The following is a 23,723-nucleotide window of genomic DNA, read 5'->3' as shown; positions in this document are numbered from 1 at the left end:
AATCCTCTTACACCATCCATCTAATAAAGCTCTACCTCACGCAAAAGGGCCATAATGGTTCAATAATGTACATAGCGTTTTTAGTCTGGCAATTAGTATGCTGTCTCAGTTCCCATTTGGTATGTCCATACTCAAACAGGTGTCTAGTTTCAGTGAATTGACAGTCGACACAGTTACCGCATTTATAATGCCCGGTAACTGGGGCGAGACCCCGTTGATTCATGACTGTCTGTTCCTTCTCAGTGTGTCTGTGCGTATGTACCAATTTCTCCCGCAAGCTGCTTCTTTTAAAGGCAAACATGGGTTTATAGGCTAACATACCTTGCTGTTTCACCAGATGCCAGTAATTATTAATTCTCTTTTTAATGGCATTGCTTATTGGGCTAAATGTGGTGATGCAAATTAGTCTCACACACTGGTTTTTCCCGTGTGATAAGACACACCTCACAGTGTGTATTTGCTGCTCTCTTAGAATTGTCCTTGACCATTTTCTTAGGGTAACCCGTGCCCATGAGTCTATTCTTAACGTGATCTGCATGTTGTTCAAAATCTTGTCATTTGGAACAATTCCTCTGTATGTGTAAGAATTGGCCATATGGTAAATTAAATTGTAGGCCAGCCGGGTGAAAACTCTTTAAGTGAAGCAGACTGTTATGGTCAGTTGGCTTCCTGTACAGGGTGGTATTGAGTCTCTCTCCTGATTTGAACATTTTCAGACCTAGGAAACTAACTACCTCCATGCTCCATTCAATGGTGAATTTTATATTAGTATCACGTTCGTTCAACCATTTATGGAACTGCATCAGTGATGTTTGCGTCCCCCTCCAAATCAAAAATACATCATTGATATATCTCTTCCATATGGTGATGTGATTCCCAAATGTGTTGGTATACCCCGAGATGACCAAAGCTTCAAAATTAACCATGTATGGGTTGGCTACATCAGGAGCCAAGGTTGCCCCCATGCTCACACCATTTTGTTGTTTATATAATTGGATGTTTGAAAAGAAACAAATTCTCAGTCATGGCTAGCCTTGTGCATTCCAGAATAAAGCCTGTTGGTGGATTATGTGGGCTAGCGCTCTGATCCAGGCTCATTGATAGGACAGCCAGACATTCCATCGGCGGTATAAACGTATATAGCACCTGTACATCCATTGTTACCAAGATGTCTTGTGGTTCTATTACGATATCCAGTGTCAGCTTTATCATGTCTGTGGAGTCTTTCACATATGAAGGCATTCTAACCACAAATGGCTTGAGAAAATATTCTGTGTATACAGACAAGGGTTCCAAAAGGGAGTCAATGGCAGAGACAATGGGTCTCCCAAGTGGTTGGGTCTTGTTTTTATGCACTTTAGGCAGTGTGTAGAAGGCAGCCGTCTTTGGATCTGCTTTACAAAGAAAATGGCATTCCTCTAGGCTTATCCACCTCTCAGTGTGGGCATGGTTGGTCAAGCTGGCAATCCCTTCTTGCATACATTTGGTTGGATCCTGGCCCAGCTTTTTATACACCCGCTCATCATTGAGCAGTCGCATACATTCGATCTCATAGTTCTATGCACCCATTACCACAATTCCGCCGCCTGTATTGGCGGGCTTATTTGGGATATCATGTTGGTTACATAGGTTTTTCAGACTTATCCTTTCCTCCCAGTTCAATTTATGCTCGTAACAAATATGTTTTTTGATGGCTTCTAATGCTTGTTTCACTACAATGGTTTCAAACGCCAGGAGTTCTAGCGGACACTTGTGTGGAGGTGGGACATAATTAGATTTGACTTTCAAGCCGATGATGTTATTTATCTCCATGGAGCTTTGTCCCCCACTGTCTGATTCGCCAATGTGGGCGGATAGGTTATTTCAAAAATGTTTTTGAGGCGAATGATGCAAAACAATTTACGCAACTCCATTTCGCAGGTGAAGGGATCAGCTTTAGCTGTCAGAACATATGATAATCCTTTCGCTAAAAGGTCTGTCTCAGGTTTACTCAGTGTGTATTTCGACAGATTGATTAAGTGTATCTTATCATATACTGTTGGTATGAGTACCATTGCCTGGTCTGCATCCTTTGTGCGAATTGTGGTTGTCGCTATCTGGTATGTCCCCGTTGCCCTCCCCTGAAAGAAACCTGTTGTTGGCCTCTACCCTCCCCCCCCAAACTAGGTCCCACTGCAGCACCAGACTTCTGATCTTAGTCACTCAATGAACCCGAGGTGTTAGAGAAAGTCATATACCTATTTTGCCATTGATTATTGTACCCTGCAGTCATTTCAGTATCGAAACCGTCCCTTAAATATGGGTGCGTTTTCTTCACTTTATAGTTGTTGAGATCTTTCTGTAGTTTCATCACTTATTGGTCTAAATTGATTTGTTTAAATGTCTTAATCTCTTCTTCTAAATTCTCAAGTTGTTTCTTGGCATCGTACACAGCTTTATTGGCCAGAAACTGTTTTCTAAGGCCGCCAGTTCCTCTCCCTGAATTTTAGCCTCTTCTTCTGCTGTTTGAATGATCAGAATAATCCAATCACGTGAGCATTTATTACCAACAACACTGAAGTCTCCCTCCGGTATAATACTGGACTTCAGTTACTCCTGTAGGAATTTCCTGTGCAAATCAGTTCTGTCCCATTTTTTCTTTTTTTGATACATTTTTTCCAGATCAACATTTACCCCTTGTACGGATTCCATCCCCCCCGAGTACTCGCAAATAGTTTGAACGGTGATTATTGCAATTAGCACCCCAGGGGGCCAATCATGTCCCGTTCACTCAAACAAAATACTCACTAAAGATGGCTGCCATGGATCAGGAAGACAGGGCACCGTACAGAGCCCCTCTTCCATTTCCATGGCAGCCAGCGAGGACACAGGGAGGAGGCAGCAGCAGCGGCGGTGGGCGCCTCCACCGCAGTAATCAGTTAAGTGGGGTTAGGGGGATTAGAATTAAGATGGGATGGGATGGGAAGGGATGGGAAGGGAGGGTGGGGGGAAGATGGCAGGCGGGGAAGCAGCCACCCGGTTTCTCAGAACATGGGCTTGGATCTGTAGATTCAGCCTGCGATCCGAGCAACCCAATTGGTTGCTCCCTCCGCCATGGGTGCTAATTGTAGTTAAATGCTACTGGTAACATATCGCAGGGGATACTTTATCCCATATTAGTACCCGTAGAGGGACAATCAGATTGTTATAAATGATCTGATTGGCCCTCGCCGGGTCCTTACATGCCCAACAAAGCACTGGTCACAGACCCGTTCCTCAGTGTTCCTTCCGCGACTGGCCACCATGGAAAGGGAGAAGGGTCTATGTGTAGTCCCTTCTCCCGTTCCCTGGCGGCCATCTTTTTTTTTTTTTTTTTTTACTCACATTTCAATGGCTGCCATGGAAAGGGAGAAGGGACTACGTGTAGTCCCTTCTTGCCATTTCACGGTGGCCATCTTCTTTGTTTTTTTTCCCCTTTTTGCATGGCTGCCATGGAAAGGAAAAGGGACTACGTATAATCCCTTCACCCTGTTCCATGGTGGCCATCGTTTTATTTTCTTGGTTTTTTTAGTTGCGAAACGCTGCCATTTCACAACTAAAACAAAGACAATATTAGCACCCCGGTCTAACAGGTCAGGGTACTAATAGGAACAAGCCCCTTGCTGGGGGCATTATCGCATCAGGTAATGCCCCAGGGCCTTTATTAAGGGCCTGTAACTATGGGCCCTGGGGCATTACCTGACGTGGTAAGGCCCCCCCTGTGTCTCTGGCTTATTGCTTCATTATTGCCAAACCACCCTGACTATATTTCGCATACTGATTGGCATTGTCTACATTGCAGATCTTGCCTGTGTGCGAAATTGTACAGCCTTGCAAACAGATAATCATAACTGATCATAGCATAACTAAAATATAATTTATCGCTATTTCGCAAAATATTGGACATGTTTTCACCTGGCATCTAAGCGTGGACCATGTTAGTGTGCATTGCACCTGTCATAGCACAGCATGCTAGGGGCAGCTTGTACCTGGCTTGCTAAATGGCCTTCTTAAGGCAGCAGAAATCTGTTTGCCTGCCCTATTAAATGGCCATTTGGACTATTCTATAAAGACTGCACTACCAGCAGGACTTCAGATAAGATTTTGTGCCAAGAACATTTTACTCCATACTTTTGAAAGTTCAGGGCAAAGGGTTTTTCAAGGAGGAAAACAAGTAGTTCTCATTCTTGACTGGGTTATTTACAGCCAAGTAAAAATCAATGTTCGTTTGTAAAATGTCTGCTGTAGCGCACCCTTTCTTTGTTCCTACTATTTAACATGAATGAAAATAAGTTTTTTGTTTCATCACGTAGGCCACCGTCAGATGAAATAACACATTAGTAGATATCCTCTGTGTGACAGGCACTCATGAATCCTCTGGCTTGAACACACCAACACAACAGTACAGGAAGCAATAACGAGGAAGACACGTCTGTATCTGTTTCATCCTTCTTTATTTTGGTTGCTGCATTTCCCTAGTTTTAGCAAGTAAAAGATGTAGATTTACAGCTTACCTCTGGGGCTGAATACCACTAGGGTTAGACAATACGTGTTAGCTTTGGGGGTGAAACTAAGTAGCGAACGCAAGGAAATACTGCACTTGTTTGAATTCGTAATACGATTCGCAATCTACTTTCCCAGGCCTTCCTGAAACGCACTCAGTACCGTCACGAGGCAGGATACCGGGGGGCAAATTGCCCCACGACTCACAAGGTTGTGAGTGGGGTAGGAGTGTGCCCTGCCGATCCCATCTCGGCAGTTTTATGCCAAAACGAATCAATGCATACTTTTCTATGCAAGCACACGTTGCAGTAGGCAGGCTACAGGGCTTCATTGCTCTATCGCTGGCACCATGAGGCAGGTATTCTCCACTGCCATGTGCCATTAGCACCTGTTTACTCTCCATTGACTCAAAAATCTTAAAGAGAACCATTTGAGGGTGAAAGCTGGCTGCAAAGGAAAAGGACTGTGACTCCCATCCTGTCCCTCTCAGCTACGCGCTGCACCTGAGATCACTGCTCTGCTGCCATCAGCTCTGCTGCTGGTTTAGGACATGTTGAGCAGCCTCACTGCTGTCTCTGCCCCCTCACTACCAAAGCTTTATCTAATATTCCGCCAGAAGACTGTCCTAGAGGATTTATTGCTGTCTACTTTGGCTGTTTTTGACAATTATGTTTGAATCTGATCAATTGACCCTGTAGCACAACTTGTGTAGCATTGTTCTTTCTTGGGGGCTAAGGTGAAGGCAGTGTACCACCTGCTGCGGATGCTCCAGAATGTTCTTCCCTTCCTGCACACAGAGGATCATGCAGTGGTGGTGGGGGCAATGTCGAACACCCACCTGGATTATTCTAACAGTCTGATGGCAAGAATTCCAGCAAAGCAGTTATCCAGACTCCAGAGGGCCCAGAATGCAGCGATCAGACTGATAGGACACTTGAGAAAAAAGGACCATGTATCTTCCCTCCGTATATCCCTACATTGGTTGCGGCTGGAGGATCGAATCAAGTTTAAAGTAGCATGCCTGATGTATACATGTCTTGATGGCCTTGCCCCAGACTACCTTAGGCTGAAGGTTCATTGGTATCATCCAACCAGAGCCCTAAACTAGGGAGACAAACTATTGTTAGCTGTTCCACGCTCTAAATGTGTCTCCAGAGGGGATAGGAGATTTACAGGCCGATTCATGGAATTAATGTGCGCCGAAAATTCCGGCGCAGAGGTGCCAAAACGTGCGATTCGCAGTAAAAGTGCAAAAATCGCAGTGCAACTGCGAAAATCGCAGGGAAACCAGCGCACATCGATTCATGGAAGTCCGTGCGTAAGAAAAATATTGGATGTGCGCTGAAAAAGTGCGCGGCGCATGCTGGCACACAGGTCATCCAACGGCGTGCGCCACGGCCGCTGCGAAATCGCACATAGCGTGGCGCACATTACAAAAGTAGGCGGAACACGGGGCGTAACACTCGGAATGGGGAACAACGTGTGAAAATATGGGGGAAGTACAGGAGGCAAGTGCGGGGAACGCCCACACGCTCGCCTACAACTTGTATTCATGGAATCGAATAGGGCAAACCAGCGCACGGTCAGAGACGTGCACAGGGCCAAACAAGTACGCCACAAGAAAGCAGGCGGTAGCGTCCCTGCGCCTGAAATAAATGTGCGCTAACAAAAAGCACCCATATACAGCTATGATGAATGATCCATACAGTGGCCCTCTAGGACAAATGAGGTGCAAAGGGGTACCGACAAACACGGACACCTGCTGTGTGAAAAATAGCGTGTGCGTGTATTACGGGGTTCGCGGGAAGTGCCACACGCGATTGGCCTGGGCACGTGTATTCCGGGGTGTGCGTGAAGTTTCCCACGCGAATTAGCAGGGTACGTGTATTTCGGTGTGCGCGTGAAGTTCCACACGCAATTTCAGCAGGGTACGTGTACTCCGGGTGCGCGGCAAATTCCACACGAATCCAGCAGCCTATGTGTATTTCGGGGGTGCCGGGGAGTCCCACACGTGAATTGGCGTGTGGATCCTCCCAGCTGTTCCCTCTACACCCTCCACGGCCCCTGCAGGCAGCCCGCACCACAGGGGACTACCCTGCACCCCTGCACATGTCCCGCAGGCAGCCCATCCACCATGGCCATGCCCCCCAGCCAACCCACATGTCACCTTGCACTACTGCCCACCAACGCATGTCTCCCTGCACCCCCACCCCCCTGCATCCAGGGGCACCCTCCACCAGGCCCCCACTCCTGTCCCCCTGCACCCCCACCCCCCAGCACTGTAGGGCACCCTCCACCAGGGCCCCACTCCTGTCTCCCTGCACCCCCACCCCCAAGCACTGTAGGGCACCCTCCACCAGGCCCCCACTCCTGTCCCCCTGCACCCCCACCCCCCTGCATCCAGGGGCACCCTCCACCAGACCCCCGCTCATGTCCCCCTGCACCCCCACCCCCCAGCACTGTAGAACACCCTCCACCAGGCCCCCACTTCTGTCCCCCTGCACCCCCACCCCCCTGCATCCAGGTGCACCCTCCACCAGGCCCCCACTCCTGTCTCCCAGCACCCCCACCCCCCTGCATCTGGGGGCACCCTCCACCAGGCCCCCACTCCTGTCTCCCAGAACCCCCACCCCCCAGCACTGTAGGGCACCCTCCACCAGGCCCCCACTCCTGTCCCCCTGCACCCCCACCCCCCTGCATCCAGGGGCACCCTCCACCAGGCTCCCACTCATGTCCCCCTGCACCCCCACCCCCCAGCACTGTAGGGCACCCTCCACCAGGCCCCCACTCCTGTCCCCCTGCACCCCCACCCGCCAGCACTGTAGGGCACCCTCCACCAGGCCCCCACTCCTGTCTCCCAGCAGCCCCAACCCCCTGCATCCAGGGGCACCCTCCACCAGGCCCCCACTCCTGTCTCCCAGCACCCCCACCCCCCGGCATCCAGGGGCACCCTCCACCAGGCCCCCACTCCTGTCTACCAGCACCCCCACCCCCAGCACTGTAGGGCACCCTCCACCAGGCCCCTACCCCTGTCCCCCTGCACCCCCAACCCCCTGCATCCAGGTGCACCCTCCACCAGGCCCCCACTCATGTCCCCCTGCACCCCCACCCCCCAGCACTGTAGGGCACCCTCCACCAGGCCCCCACTCCTGTCTCCCAGCACCCCCACCCCCCGGCATCCAGGGGCACCCTCCACCAGGCCCCCACTCCTGTCTACCAGCACCCCCACCCCCAGCACTGTAGGGCACCCTCCACCAGGCCCCTACCCCTGTCCCCCTGCACCCCCAACCCCCTGCATCCAGGTGCACCCTCCACCAGGCCCCCACTCATGTCCCCCTGCACCCCCACCCCCAGCACTGTAGGGCACCCTCCACCAGGCCCCCACTCCTGTCCCCCTGCACCCCCACCCCCCAGCACTGTAGGGCACCCTCCACCAGGCCCCCACTCATGTCTCCCAGAACCCCCACACCCCTGCATCCAGGGGCACCCTCCACCAGGCCCCCACTCCTGTCTCCCAGCACTCCCACCCCCCTGCATCCAGGGGCACCCTCCACCAGGCCCCCAATCCTGTCTCCCAGCACCCCCACCCCCCTGCATCCAGGGGCACCCTCCACCAGGCCACCACTCCTGTCTACCAGCACCCCCACCCCCCAGCACTGTGGGCCACCCTCCACCAGGCCCCCACTCATGTCCCCGTGCACCCCCACCCCCCAGCACTGTGGGGCACCCTCCACCAGGCCCCCACACATGTCTCCAAGCACCCCCACCCCCCAGCACTGTAGGGCACCCTCCACCAGGCCCCCACTCCTGCCCCCCTGCATCCCCACCCCCCAGCACTGTGGGGCACCCTCCACCAGGCCCCCACTCATGTCCCCCTGCACCCCCACCCCCCAGCACTGTGGGGCACCCTCCACCAGGCCCCCACTCATGTCCAACTCATGTCTTCCAGCACCCCCACCCCCAGCACTGTGGGCCACCCTCCACCAGGCCCCACTCATGTCTCCCAGCACCCCCACGCCCCTGCATCCAGGGGCACCCGCCACCAGGCCCCCACTCCTGTCCCCCTGCACCCCCACCCCCCTGCATCCAGGTGCACCCTCCACCAGGCCCCCACTCCTGTCTCCCAGCACCCCCAGCCGTGTGATTTGCCTGGGTACGTGTATTCCAGGGGTGCGCGGGTAGTCTCACACGCGATTCCATCAGGGTACGTGTATTATGGGTCCGCGTGAACTTCCACACGCTATACCAGCAGGGTATGTGTATTACGGGGTTCGCGGGAAGTTCCACACGCGATTGCCCTGGGTACGTGTATTTCGGGGTGCGCGTGAAGTTCCACACGCGACTGGGCCTGTGAGAGTGGGGTATGTGTATTCCAGGGGTGGGCGGGAATATTTACTCGCGACTGGGCCTGGGAGAGCGTGTTACGTGTATTTCTGGGGTGGGCGGGAAGATTTACACAGTCGCCTACAACGCGCCAAAAAATAAAAGGTCCAAGCCTGAAACACGTATGCCAGCATGAAGCAGGCGCACGCCCAGCGCAGCATAAAAGAGTGCGCAAACAACAAACAAACTCAGACGCCAGGATGAATATACCATTCCTAGCAGCAGTGGCCGTGGGATACCGCAGGAGGAGGAGAAGGATAGTCAGGGCCAGAATCTTCACACCCAGAACCAGCCTATTTGGTATGCCTGATGACCAGGTGTATGGGAGGTACAGGTTTCCACCACACATAATACTCGACCTGGTTAGTGAGTGGGAGGATGAGCTCACATCACCCACCCTGTGCTCCCAAGCACTCAGCCCCCTGGAGAAGGTCCTCAATGTACTGCACTTCTTGGCTACCGGATCATTTCAGCGGACAAGTGCCATAGTGGGGGGGGGTGTCACAGGCCACGCAGTCACGGTGCCTACACCAGGTGTTGGCCATCATCACTGCATGCCCATCAGTCCGCAGGCACATATACCTGCCCAGAACACCTGCAGAAAGGCAGGCTGTCAGCCAGGATTTCTACAGGGTGGCACAATTCCCCAAAGTGCTAGGTGCCATAGATTGCACCCATGTGGCTCTACGTCCCCCCAGGGCATCTGAGCACATCTATAGAAACCGCAAGCACTGGCATGGTAGTATGTGATGCCAAGGGAATCATCACCTCAGTATATGCCAACTATCCAGGGTCCACCCACGACAGCTTCATTTACAGGACGTCAACCCTAAACCGGGACATGGAAGCTGGGCGGCATGGCGATGCATGGCTGCTTGGTGAGTAGAAATGCCACAGCACACGCATGCATGACAGATACAGAGTAATGCCAATACCCCACTAATGATCCCCATCACCACCTCCCCAGGGGAAATTGCCTACCCTCTGAGCACACACATGATGACGCCAACTCGAAACCCCATCACGCCTCCCGAGGTAAGATACAACACAGCCCATATTACAACACGGGGCATAGTGTAGCGCACATTCGGAGTGCTCAAGTCACGCTTTCGCTCCCTTGACCGTTCTGGTGGGAAGCTGTTATACGCTCCCCCAGAAGTGTGCAGGATCATAGTGGCAGCATGTGTCCTACACAATGTTGCAACACGCCGGGGCCTGGCTGTGGACATGGTGGTGCCCCCACATCCCCAACCACATGCACTCCCGCTGCGCATGGAAGGGGAAAGGGCACGGGGTGAGGCAGCCCGTACGCAGCTGGTGGCTAATTACTTCACATAGAAAGCACACCCCTGTGGAGTGTACACAGCCCTCGCACATACCATCTGACAATCAATGATGACTCAATCTGACAATTCTGATGAATTAAGGGACAGTCAACTGTCAGAACCATAGCAGCCTGAGATTGTTCATCTGGAAGTGTCACAATGTGTGCATCCCTACCTACACAAACACCACCAATGCAGTGTCATGAAAAGACACACTTCCATGCAGCAAAAATGAATACCCACTTGCAAAATACAACATGAGAACAGTGCCATGTCACCCAACCCCTCCCCGGCATGGCCACACAACACACCATGGCATGTCATGCAATGTGAGAGCAAACAAATTAATCCCCACAACATGACCCAAGTGTCACCAACTACAGTGTCCCTAATGGAAACTGGCCACACATGAAATGCTCACAGTAATGCATGACCAACAACACACATTACCAAATACTTACCAATAATACCAATCACCTACACAACCTCCAACCTACCATAAACATGACAGTACAGACTTAAAAAATTGGTAGCCTCACTACCTGATAATGCCAGCACTTCGAACACTTCCAACTATACAGTGTTGGCGCCACGCAAAAGTGTAGGTGCACTGCTTACAACATGGACTCCAGTTCCAAAGTAGACCGCCTTGTGAAGACATGAGAAATGGACCTGCAAATTAGGAGGATGAGTGTTGAGTTCGCGGGCCCGCGGTCTATGCGCAGGGGCTGGCAGTGAACAGATAGGCCGCGCGGCCTGCGGCGCAGCTCCAGCTGGAGCTTGAAATAATGTACACCCACGCTGGTGCTGGGTCTGCCCCGGAACTGCCTCCCGAACGCGGGGGCGGGGCTTTTATTAGAACGCCCTGCGTCACCGCGCAGCGGGACGCAGGGCGGAACGTAACATTCCTCCTTTATTATAAAACAAAACAAAACACATAGCTGTAACTGCCAAAACCAACTGCGAGGTCCAACAACAACTGTCTGTCTTCAACACTCAGCCGCCCTGCTATTAGGGTTCAGGGTGCCAACGCACCGGCTACCACACATAGTCACTTAGCTTAGCTGGGGGCCTTGTTGTTGTCCTCAGTCCGTATCGTCCTTCGCGGGGGTCACTCCCCCTTGCTTCCGGCTCTGTTCCATCTTCGCGGTTCAGGTCCTCGCGGCCGGGTCCATTCACCGGCTCCCAGTCTCCATCCCTCGCTCCGTCGTTCTCAGGGACGGCCTCCGGCTCTTCTTCACTGGGAGGAGTGTCCTCGCCTTCACAAGGGCCCTCCTTGTCGGTCCACAGTGTACGTGGTACGGCCTTGAACCAGGACGCATTCCTCGTCACTTGACGGTTTCCCCGTGCCACCGTCACCATGGTTCCATGCCGGTTGCTGACGGTCCATGGAAGTTCTTCGTACCTGGTGTCCAGTTTAGACTTGGAGGGGTTTCGTAGCATGATGACCTGGTCACCCACTTGATAATGGGACGGCCTCGCTCTCCGCTTGCCACTCATGTGTTCGTTGGCATCCCTTCTCCTTCTCTCTGTGCGTTCCTCGTTCACTGTGTCCGGGGTTCTGCTTGGGTGATGCGGGATTGAGGATCTGATTACGGTGCCGAACATGAGGTCCGCTGGCGGAATGCCGGTTGTGCTGTGAGGCGTGACCCGGTAATTTCGGAGGAATCGGAAAAGGTCAACCTTCCAAGGGCTGGCGTTAGCCTTAGATACTCTGAGCACCTTATTTATAGTCCTCATAAATCGCTCCACATCCCCGTTTGCCTGGGGGTGTCTTGGAGTGATGTGGTGATACTTGACATTGAGTTCCTGTAGATACTTTTTGAACTCCTCCCCTGTAAACGGCGGCCCATTGTCGCTCTTGATTGAGACAGGTAGTCCGTGAGTCGCGAACATTTTCTCAAGTGCCGGAATTACCACTTCTGCTGCTGTGGACTCAACTACCTCGACTTCCGGGTATCGAGAGTGATCATCAACCGCCACCAACAGGTGGAGACCTTCTCGGAGCTTGCAGAAGTCAATGCTGATGGCCTCCCATCGAGAGCGGCCCCGTTCTGCTGATATGATAGGTTCCGGGTTTGGCGGGGCCCCCGTGATTTGACAGGGTAGGCACGTGGCAACGAGTGTCTCGACCCGCTCTTCGATCTGGGGAAACCATACTCGGTGCCGAATGCGGGCTTTCGTCCTCACCAGTCCTTGGTGTCCTTCATGTGCTAGGGCCACTATCCTGTCTTGTAGTTTGAGGGGTATCACGATGCGGTTTCCCCGTAGCAACAATCCACCTTCCGTGACTGACAGGTCTTGCCGCACTGTGAATATGCCAGACAGAAAACCTTTGGCTTCGGCTGTTCTGTTGTGGGTGTGTCTCATGAAAGTCTTCCAATCACCGGAAAGGATGGCATTTTTCACTAAGTCACAACACGGGTCCTGGTGTGTTTCCGCCTCTATCTCCTCGATGCTCACCGCCTTGGGTCTCATTGCGCGCACTACTTGGCATATGTGTTCCTCTGTCTCTGCCGCCACTTGGATCTCTTGTTGAGTGGCCTCTCGCGGATGCCTGGAGAGATAGTCCGCAGGGTTTCCGCTGCCTGGTTGATATACGAGATCAAAGTCATACTGCTGGAGGTGCAGTAACCACTTGGTTATTCGGGCCGGAGGGTGTGCAGATGTTCCCATGAATATTGGTAGCAGGGGCTTGTGGTCCGTGATTGTTGTGAAATGGCGCCCATAAAGATAGAGGTGAAAGTGTCGGCACCCCCACAGCACGGCAATGGCCTCCTTTTCGATGTGTGAGTACCTTTGTTCAGTCTCTGTGAGGGCTCTCGACGCATATGCAATCGGTCTCTTCTCCCCTTCTCTCGTGACTTGCATCAAGATGGCTCCGAGCCCTACGGGGCTGGCATCTACAAACAGCTCTGTGGGCAGTTCAGTGTTGTAGTAGGCCATCTTGGTGTCAGCTGAGAGGGAGTTCTTGATGCTCTCGAACGCGTCCTGGCACGTTGACCCCCATTCCCACTTGACGTTGGCCTTCGTGAGTTCCCGCAGCGGCTCAGATAGCGTGGCCAGGTTTCGGATGAACCTCCCGCAGTAGGTGGCCATTCCTAAGAAACTGCGCACTTCCGTGGGGGTCATCGGTGGGCTTGCCGCCTGGATGTCTGCGACCTTCTGCGGGTCAGGTGAGATGCCTGTGCTGCCAAACTTGTAGCCGAAAAAAGTGATCTCGGATTTAAGGAACTCGCACTTTTCCCTGTGTATTGTGAGCCCAACCTCTTGTAGACGGCCCAGTAGGGCGTGAAGCCTCTTGACGTGTGTTTCTTTGTCGGGGGCGTGAATCAGAATGTCATCGCTCACGTTGAGGACACCGGGGATGCCCCTGATGACCTCCTGGATGGTTTGCTGGAACACCTCCGCGGCAGATGATATTCCAAAACTCAGGCGTTTGTATCTCCGTAGCCCCAAATGTGTAGAGAACGTTGTTATGTATCGAGAGTCTCTGTGGAGTTTGAGTTGGTGATACCCCGCCTTTAGATCAATTTTTGAAAATATGCTCGACCCTGTGAGGTCAGCCACAATCTCGTCGATTGTTGGGGTTATGTGGCATTCCCTTTTGATGGCGGTGTTGGGGAGGCGCATGTCTATGCAGATCCGTACCTTCCCAGGCTGCTTGGGCTTCCGGGTTACCACCATGGGAGAGACCCAGGGTGTGGGTCCTGTGACTTCCTCAATGATACCTGCTTCTTCCAGGGCCTTGAGTTCCTGCTCCACTTGTTCTCTCATGTGGAAAGGCGTTCTCCGGTGCCGGACGGCTTTCGGCTGCACTGTCTCATCAATGTGAAGTTTGATGGTTTTGCCTTTCAGACAGCCTATGCCTTCTTGCAGGTCAGGGTACTGGTTCAGCATGTGCTCCACTTCCTTGTCCTCATTGACATGGCAGATAAATTGGACCACCCCCAAGTCCTCCGCTGCGTCCCCGCTCAGGAGGCTCTCAACACCTGCCTTCACCACATAGACTTTGGACCATAGTCTGTTTTTTCCGTGTTCCAGCATGGTGCGGAACCTGCCAATGACCGGCAGGGGCTTTCGACAGCCGTATGCATATAACAGAGTGTCGGTGCTTTTGAGCTCTGGTGTAGGACTTAAGGTCAGGAAAATGTTTTCAGGCATGACGTTCACCGAGGCACCTGTGTCGATGGTCATCAGAATGCACTGGTTTTGGATGGATACCATGCATTTGCGCCTTCGGGCGGCTTTTCTGCGAGGTCCTCGGTCTTGGCATAGTGCAGACACCATGTACACCTTCCTTCCTTTCCTGTCTGTGTCCTTGGAGGGGGCCTGCAGCATCGCCGAGATATCATCCCCTTCATCCTCCGTGGAAGAGCTGGCCACTGCGACCCTTCTAGCACTGGCTTGCTTCTTTTTCTTTGTCGCCGACTTCTCCGACTGGTTCTGCGGAGGTTGTATGGGGGTGTCCGTCGATCGGCATACCTTCGCGTAATGGTCCTTCCGGCCACATGCTCCACATGTGGTGCCTTGCGCAGGACAGTTGCGACGGCCATGTCGTGGGCCACCGCACCAGCCACACTCAGTGGGTCCCGGAGCGCGCGGTTGCCATCTGTTTTGGCCGTATCCACCACTGTTGTCATCTCTCGATGTTTGTTTGTTGGTGACGCGGGCCACCATGGCTGTGTTCAGAGCAGGTTGCAACCTGTGTAATGTGGCCTCCATGTTGGCCGCTCTGGTGTGTGCCAGTTCCCTCTGACGTCCTAGTTCAAGGATCCGCTGTAGGGGAATACCCTTCTCACTGAGTATTAGGCGCCTCAATTTTTCCGAATGAATCCCGTTGATGATCTGCCTCCTGATTTCCTTCTCCACGTTCGTGAATTCACAGGACATGGCTAGCTTTCTCAGGCGGGTGTGGTATGCATCAAGGGTTTCCTCCGCTGCCTGTAGGGTGGTGCAGAAGAGAAACGTCTCATAGTCTGGGTTTAGTTGAGGGAGGAAGTGATCGGTGAGGGCGTCTTTCGCGCTTCGGTACCCATCCTGGCCATCCGCAACGTTGAGGGAATTGAAAATGCGCAGTACTTCGTCACCCACGCTGAGTAGAAGGTGTGCCTTCAGTTTCCTGGGCGCGGTGATCTCTTTGCACTCCATCGCCATCTCGAACTTCTGGATCCACAGCTGCCATCTGGGTCCGCATGACGACGGGTCCGTGAACGGGTCAAACGGCTGGACCAGTGTCGACGAAGTGCCTTGCGTTCGAGGTGGAGGTGGCGTCATGGACAGGTTTGCTGCAATTCTGGACGGCGTGGAGGGCCCAGGCGTGGATGTGCCGGCCGCCATGTTGGCGTGGACCTGATCCGTGATGTCGTAGTTGTCACTGACGACCACCCATGCAGCGACGTAAGGCCTACCTTGGAGGTGTCACCGTATCCAGGCGCCGTGGTACGACTCCGGGCCTGGCCTTCCCTGCACGCCGTGATGCTGCTCCCTTGTGTTGGATGTTCGATGCCACCTGGATTTCTTGTTTCAGGAGTGAAGAAAAATTGACTTGGTGGCAGAGAGCATGCTGGATTTGGTAGGGAAGACGAAAGGAAAAAAAAAAAAAAAAATTTTTTTTTTTTTTTTTTTTTTTTTTTTTTTGGGTGGGGGGGGGGGTCACGTGTGTGATGGCACCCCCACCGGGTGTCCAAAAATTTCGCCGATGGCTGTGTGGCGTTATTGTGCTCTCCGAGCACCGAGCCTTTCGTGATGTTCGTCTCTCCTCGTCGCCATTGTTGAGTTCGCGGGCCCGCGGTCTATGCGCAGGGGCTGGCAGTGAACAGATAGGCCGCGCGGCCTGCGGCGCAGCTCCAGCTGGAGCTTGAAATAATGTACACCCACGCTGGTGCTGGGTCTGCCCCGGAACTGCCTCCCGAACGCGGGGGCGGGGCTTTTATTAGAACGCCCTGCGTCACCGCGCAGCGGGACGCAGGGCGGAACGTAACAATGAGATGGATGCAGAGGCACATATCAATACACCATGCAGTGTACAATACAACAACAATATGCACTAGGAATGTATACACAGTATTGACTACAGACTGCCCACACATCAAATGGGAGTCCAACGTCACCGTGTAAGTCAATGTCACTTGGACACACCCTTTGCATAGCACACTCTGACGTGCAGTCATTGGACGTGTAACATGCACCCTTGTACAGGGAAACGCCCGCGCACGCACGTCACAGACGCGCATACGCGCTGGTGTCCTTTGGGCCAATGAATTCGCGTACGTGTGCTGACGCGCTTACGCGCTAAGGCCCTTTCCTCGGATTACACGCAGACGTGCTGGATTTTCACGTGCCAAATCACTCCGTATCAAGCTGGCCACGTGTAAGCACACGGAAGACCACGCTCCTGCCCAGAAGGCCGAATTACTGCCCCCCAGAGCCCCGAGCACGCTCCCACCTGCCATCTGCTGCTGCCTGATTGCCTGCTGCCCACGTGCCCTGCCATTTGCTGCCTGCACATCAGCCAGGAGTGCTGTTGCTGTGACCAACCCTGCTGGAACCGAAGACTCCCGACTGGGATTCCATCGCTCCACAGCCCAGCCCCAGGACCCAGTTGCCCACCCACTCCTGCCTCTGGGGTTGTCATGTTGGGCACTGCAACATCTGGCACCACTGACAACCCCCGGCCAGAGAGCCAGAGGGGCACCAGCTTCACTGCCACCGAAGTTGGTGTCCTGGTGGAGCAAGTCCTGGGGCAGTATGATGCCCTCTTCGGAAGTTTGTGCGCCGACAAGGAACGACGGACTCGGATCTGGACGGACATCGTGACTGCCATCAACGCGGAGGGGGTGGCAGTCCGACTATTCCATCATGTCAAGAAGCGCTGGGAGGACTTCAGGTCCAGGACCCTCAACAAGGCCCGGCGCCTCCTGAAGGCAGCGGATGCTAAGGGGCGCCGGGGCCACTTGTCGGATGATCAGATGAGGGTCCTGGAACGCATATCCCCAGCGCTCCACGTCCAGGTCCTTGAGAGGCAGACCCGTCTGGAGTCGAGCGGTAAGTGTACATGCATCATGATTGTAAGCTGTGCGTGTGGTGATGTGCCAGTAGTGTACAGGTTGCGCATGTGTTTGTATGGGGCCAAGTATGGGTGGGGGTGTACAGGGCCATGAGGCTAACACATGCGAGGGCTCTCATGTGTGAGACATGGATGGTGCTTGTGTGTGTAGGCTTGCATGCCAAATGCAGTTGTGTGGGCACACATGTTTGGATGAATGTGTATGTAAGTAGACATGTTTGTGATGTCACACATGGATGTTGTTTTCAGCTGCATGTATCAGCACTGTGTACATGTGCATGTGTGTGTGTTTGACAAGGGTGCAACAGTGATGCAACATGGATGCATGTGACAGCGGGATGTGGAAGCCTGATTGGCAGATGTGACATGGATGCCGATCTGAACACTGCGACAGTTGGCAGAGGTGTACACATGCATGCAAGTGTGGTGGTGTGTGTGCATGTGTAGTGCACTCCCTGTGTTGCATGTGATGTCTGGCTCACCTTTGCCTGCTCATGCTGTTGTATGTGTATGGATGGTGCTGGCTGTTGCGATATGGCTGTGGTATGGCTCATGTGTGCAAGTTGAAATGACATGTGTGTTTGCGATTGTGATGCCATGTCTGAGGTTTGCCAATACCACTCATGTACAACTGTCATGTGTGTATGTGTCCATTGTACAGTGCCCTGATGCCTGTGTTTTATTTCTCCCTGTCTGCAGCGTCAACTGATGAAGTTGGCGGAGAAGGTGCTGTGGAGCACAGCGGTGGGGATCGCACCGCCAGCCGGAGACGCAAGGCCTGGCTCCCCTCCCAGGTTGTGATCTCGTCGGAGAGTGAGGAGTCCGGTGCCGCGTCCCAGGCCGCAGCTGCCGGGGGGAGGTCCAAGAGGCGGAGGTCGGAGTTGGACTTCTCAGCAGCAGAAGGGGCAGCTGGGACCCCACAGGGCCCAACGGGGGAAGATGGCACGGAGTCATCCAGGTTGGTGGGGGGTTTGGTGGAGGAGGAGGCCGTGCAAGCAACAGAGACGGGGTCTGGCGGTGGGGATTCCACTGGTGCTAGTGGTGCAGTGCAGGACCAGGGACAGGAGGCAGCACAGGCGGCCGCAGAGGTGCCTGTGTGCAATCCTGTCCCTGATCCTGTCACTACATCATCTTGCACCAGCAGGGATGCCTACATCCAGACCCGTTTTCAGGCAGGGGATGAGCTCACAACAACTGGCCTTCCTCTGCCTGCGGACGTGGCTATCCGGGTCCGGGTTGAGCCTGTCCTGACTGGTGTGGCATTGCGTCAACCGGCCATGCGAGGTGACTTGCAGTCTTTTCATGAGGAGACTGCACGTCATCTCAAATGGCTCGTTGACCGCATCGGCCTACTGGGACAGGTCACCCAGGCTGGATTCCTCCGTTTGTTGGGGCTTGCTCCGACCCCCTCCTCAACTGAACCCCTATGCGCCAGTTGTCCTCTGTGCCATCTTCCCACCTATTAGTCACCTGGGTGCCCTGTGGAGCTGCCTCTGACGGTGCGGCCAGGCTGGTGGAGAAGGCATCCCTGCCACAGTCGGGAGTCGGATGTCCAGCAGGGGTGGCCACATCAACGACTGCACCCCAGCCGGTGGAGGATGTGCAGGCAGCAGGAGCCAGGGCAGGGGCACAGGCACAGCAGCAGCAGCAACGAGGTGGGAGCCATGATGGCTCTGGGCCTTCGACATCGGAGGGGCAGGCATTGGCCGGAGGGCACTAGGACCCAGGACGATAAGTGTCTTCCGTGTGGCAGCGGTTGGGCCACGCCATAGATGCGGAGCGGCAGCGGGCGGAAGAGGCACGGCTCATGATGGTCAGGGCGGAGAACTCCATGCGGAGGGCCCTGAGGCGGGCCGAGTGCCTCGAGGTAATCCGCAGGGAGTTGGAGGTGAACATGTCAAAGGCCCTGCGGACCCTCGGGGCCATGGAGGAGGACCGCCTCCGGGACATTGAGCAGGAGTTCGATGATGCGCTGGCCCGGAACATCCCGAAGTGAGCTGTCGGACTGGCCCGCTGCCCTTGTAAATAGTTCTGTAGTTAGTGTTAGTTTTTTTTGGACCTTTTGGACAATGGGCCACATTTTTGTATATAGTTTTTTTTATTAGGTAGTGTTATTAGATAGGTTTAATTTCTTCTGTTGGGATCATGGACCCTAGATTGTTTATCTGTATATATAATTGACTGTTGGATTTTATATTTTTTTTTATAATTTAGCCATGGAGCAATGGTTTTCGATTTTAATTTTCCATTGGATTTACTTTTGTGAACTGTGACTTTGGACACCTTTTCTTTGGATTATGATTTGTGGTTTTACATTATTTTACGGACATGCTGCTTTCTTTTTTTTTATTCCCATTTTCGTTTGTTTATTTTTGATTCAATTTATGTTGCTTTTAATACATATTTTTTCTTCAAACTTCAATGTGTAGTATCATCTCATTGGTTTCATGCATATCATGATATGGGTTTTGACATTCACTGACACCCATTGTGTGTATGTGAGGGACATGTGTTCATTTACAAACTTGCCATTGGGGTTGTATCATGTAATTGCCATTTCTAAGTGGGTGGATGCAATACTTGGGTGGGTGTTTGGCATTTGGAGGCTGCCCATAAGGCCCAGGGATCTAGATTGTGATGACGTGTTGGCTGGGGGACATGTGTGGGGGCCTGCTGGCAGGTGCCCCTGACAGGTGGGGGTAGGGTTGCTGGGAGACATGAGTTGGACATGAGTGGGGGCCTGGTGGAGGGTGGCCCACAGTGCTGGGGGGTGGGGGTGCTGGGAGACATGAGTTGGACATGAGTGGGGGCCTGGTGGAGCGTGCCCCACAGTGCTGGGGGGTGGGGGTGCAGAGGGACATGAGTGGGGGCCTGGAGGAGGGTGGCCCACAGTGCTGGGGGGTGGGGGTGCTGGGAGACATGAGTTGGACATGAGTGGGGGCCTGGTGGAGGGTGCCCCACAGTGCTCAGGGGTTGGGGTGCAGGGGGACATGAGTGGGGGCCTGGTGGAGGGTGCCCCTGGATGCAGGGGGGTGGGGGTGCTGGGAGACAGGAGTGGGGGCCTGGTGGAGGGTGCCCCTGGATGCTGGGGGGTGGGGGTGCTGGGAGACAGGAGTGTGGCCTGGTGGAGGGTGCCCCTGGATGCAGGGGGTTGGGGGTGCTGGGAGACATGAGTGGGGGCCTGGTGGAGGGTGCCCTACAATGCTGGGGGGTGGGGGTGCAGGGGGACAGGATTGCGGGCCTGGTGGAGGGTGCCCCACAGTGCTGGGGGGTGGGAGTGCAGGGGGACATGAGTGGGGGCCTGGTGGAGGGTGGCCCACAGTGCTGGGGGGTGGGGGTGCTGGGAGACATGAGTTGGACATGAATGGGGGCCTGGTGGAGGGTGCCCCACAGTGCTGGGGGGTGGGGGTGCAGGGGGGACATGAGTGGGGGCCTGGTGGAGGGTGCCCCACAGTGCTGGGGGCTGGGGGTGCAGGGGGACATGAGTGGGGGCCTGGTGGAGGGTGCCCCACTGTGCTGGGGGTGGGGGTGCAGGGGGACATGAGTGGGGGCCTGGTGGAGGGTGCCCCACAGTGCTGGGGGATGGGGGTGCAGGGGAACATGAGTGGGGGCCTGGTGGAGGGTGGCCCACAGTGCTGGGGGGTGGGGGTGCAGGGGGACATGAGTGGGGGCCTGGTGGAGGGTGCCCCACAGTGCTGGGGGCTGGGGGTGCAGGGGGACATGAGTGGGGGCCTGGTGGAGGGTGCCCCACTGTGCTGGGGGTGGGGGTGCAGGGGGACATGAGTGGGGGCCTGGTGGAGGGTGCCCCACAGTGCTGGGTGATGGGGGTGCAGGGGAACATGAGTGGGGGCCTGGTGGAGGGTGGCCCACAGTGCTGGGGGGTGGGGGTGCAGGGGGACATGAGTGGGGGCCTGGTGGAGGGTGCCCTACAGTGCTGGGGGGCGGGGGTGCAGGGGGACAGGATTGTGGGCCTGGTGGAGGGTGCCCTACAGTGCTGGGGGGTGGGGGTGCAGGGGGACATGAGTGGGGGCCTGGTGAAGGGTGCCCCACAGTGCTGGGGGGTGGGGGTGCTGGGAGACATGAGTTGGACATGAGTGGGGGCCTGGTGGAGGGTGCCCCACAGTGCTGGGGGGTGGGGGTGCAGGGGGACATGAGTGGGGGCCTGGAGGAGGGTGGCCCACAGTGCTGGGGGGTGGGGGTGCAGGGGGACATGAGTGGGGGCCTGGTGGAGGGTGCCCCTGGATGCAGGGGGGTGGGGGTGCTGGGAGGCAGGAGTGGGGGCCTGGTGGAGGGTGCCCCTGGATGCAGGGGGGTGGGGGTGCTGGGAGACAGGAGTGTGGCCTGGTGGAGGGTGCCCCTGGATGCAGGGGGGTGGGGGTGCTGGGAGACAGGAGTGGGGCCTGGTGGAGGGTGCCCCTGGATGCAGGGGGGTGGGGGTGCTGGGAGACATGAGTGGGGGCCTGGTGGAGGGTGCCCTACAATGCTGGGGGGTGGGGGTGCAGGGGGACAGGATTGCGGGCCTGGTGGAGGGTGCCCCACAGTGCTGGGGGGTGGGAGTGCAGGGGGACATGAGTGGGGGCCTGGTGGAGGGTGGCCCACAGTGCTGGGGGGTGGGGGTGCTGGGAGACATGAGTTGGACATGAATGGGGGCCTGGTGGAGGGTGCCCCACAGTGCTGGGGGGTGGGGGTGCAGGGGGGACATGAGTGGGGGCCTGGTGGAGGGTGCCCCACAGTGCTGGGGGCTGGGGGTGCAGGGGGACATGAGTGGGGGCCTGGTGGAGGGTGCCCCACTGTGCTGGGGGTGGGGGTGCAGGGGGACATGAGTGGGGGCCTGGTGGAGGGTGCCCCACAGTGCTGGGGGATGGGGGTGCAGGGGAACATGAGTGGGGGCCTGGTGGAGGGTGGCCCACAGTGCTGGGGGGTGGGGGTGCAGGGGGACATGAGTGGGGGCCTGGTGGAGGGTGCCCTACAGTGCTGGGGGGTGGGGGTGCAGGGGGACAGGATTGTGGGCCTGGTGGAGGGTGCCCTACAGTGCTGGGGGGTGGGGGTGCAGGGGGACATGAGTGGGGGCCTGGTGAAGGGTGCCCCACAGTGCTGGGGGGTGGGGGTGCAGGGGGACATGAGTGGGGGCCTGGTGGAGGGTGGCCCACAGTGCTGGGGGGTGGGGGTGCTGGGAGACATGAGTTGGACATGAGTGGGGGCCTGGTGGAGGGTGCCCCACAGTGCTGGGGGGTGGGGGTGCAGGGGGGACATGAGTGGGGGCCTGGTGGAGGGTGCCCCACAGTGCTGGGGGCTGGGGGTGCTGGGGGACATGAGTGGGGGCCTGGTGGAGGGTGCCCCACTGTGCTGGGGGGTGGGGGTGCAGGGGGACATGAGTGGGGGCCTGGTGGAGGGTGCCCCACAGTGCTGGGGGGTGGGGGTGCAGGGGAACATGAGTGGGGGCCTGGTGGAGGGTGGCCCACAGTGCTGGGGGGTGGGGGTGCAGGGGGACATGAGTGGGGGCCTGGTGGAGGGTGCCCCTGGATGCTGGGGGTTGGGGGTGCAGGGGGACATGCATTGGTGGGCAGTAGTGCAAGGTGACATTTGGGTTGGCTGGGGGGCATGGGCATGGTGGATGGGCTGCCTGCGGGACATGTGCAGGGTAGTCCCCTGTGGTGTGGGCTGCCTGCCGGGGCCGTGGAGGGTGTCGAGTGAACAGCTGGGAGGACCCACACGGCCGATTCACGTGTAGGACTGCCCGGCACCCCAGAATACACGTAGACTGCTGGATTCGCGTGTGGAATTTCCCTTGCACCTTGGAATACACGTACCCTGCTGAAATCGCATGTGAAACTTCAAGCTCAACCCGAAATACACGCACCACGGACAATCGCGTGTGGAACTTCCCGCGCACCCCGAAATACACGTGCCCAGGGCAATCGCGTGTGGAACTTCCCACGCACCTTGGAATACACGTACCCTGCTGAATTCGTGTGTCGAACTTCCCGTGCACCCCGAAATACACGTGCCCAGGGCAATCGCGTGTGGAACTTCCTGCGCACCCCGAAATACACGTACCCAGGGCAATCGCATGTGGAACTTCCCGCGAACCCCGTAATACACGTACCCTGCTGATATCGCATGTGGAAGTTCACGCGGACCCATAATACACGTACCCTGATGAATTTGCATGTCAGACTACACGCGCAACCCTGATATACACGTACACAGGCGAATCGCACTGCTGAGGGTGGGGGGGTGGTAGAAAGGAGTGGGGGCCTGGTGGAGGGTGCCCCTGGATGCTGGGGGGTGGGGGTGCTGGGAGACATGAGTGTGGGCCTGGTGGAAGGTGCCCCCCATTGCTGGGGGTGGGGGTGCAGGGGGACATGAGTGGGGGCCTGGTGGAGGGTGGCCCACAGTGCTGGGGGGTGGGGGTGCTGGGAGAC

The sequence above is a fragment of the Ambystoma mexicanum genome, chromosome 2q (genome assembly GCF_040938575.1).
Source record: "Ambystoma mexicanum isolate Mex_15411 chromosome 2q, UKY_AmexF1_1, whole genome shotgun sequence".
Classification (NCBI taxonomy): domain Eukaryota; kingdom Metazoa; phylum Chordata; class Amphibia; order Caudata; family Ambystomatidae; genus Ambystoma; species Ambystoma mexicanum.
The sequence above is the reverse complement of the archived record's forward strand: the minus strand, read 5'-3'. Positions refer to the sequence as shown.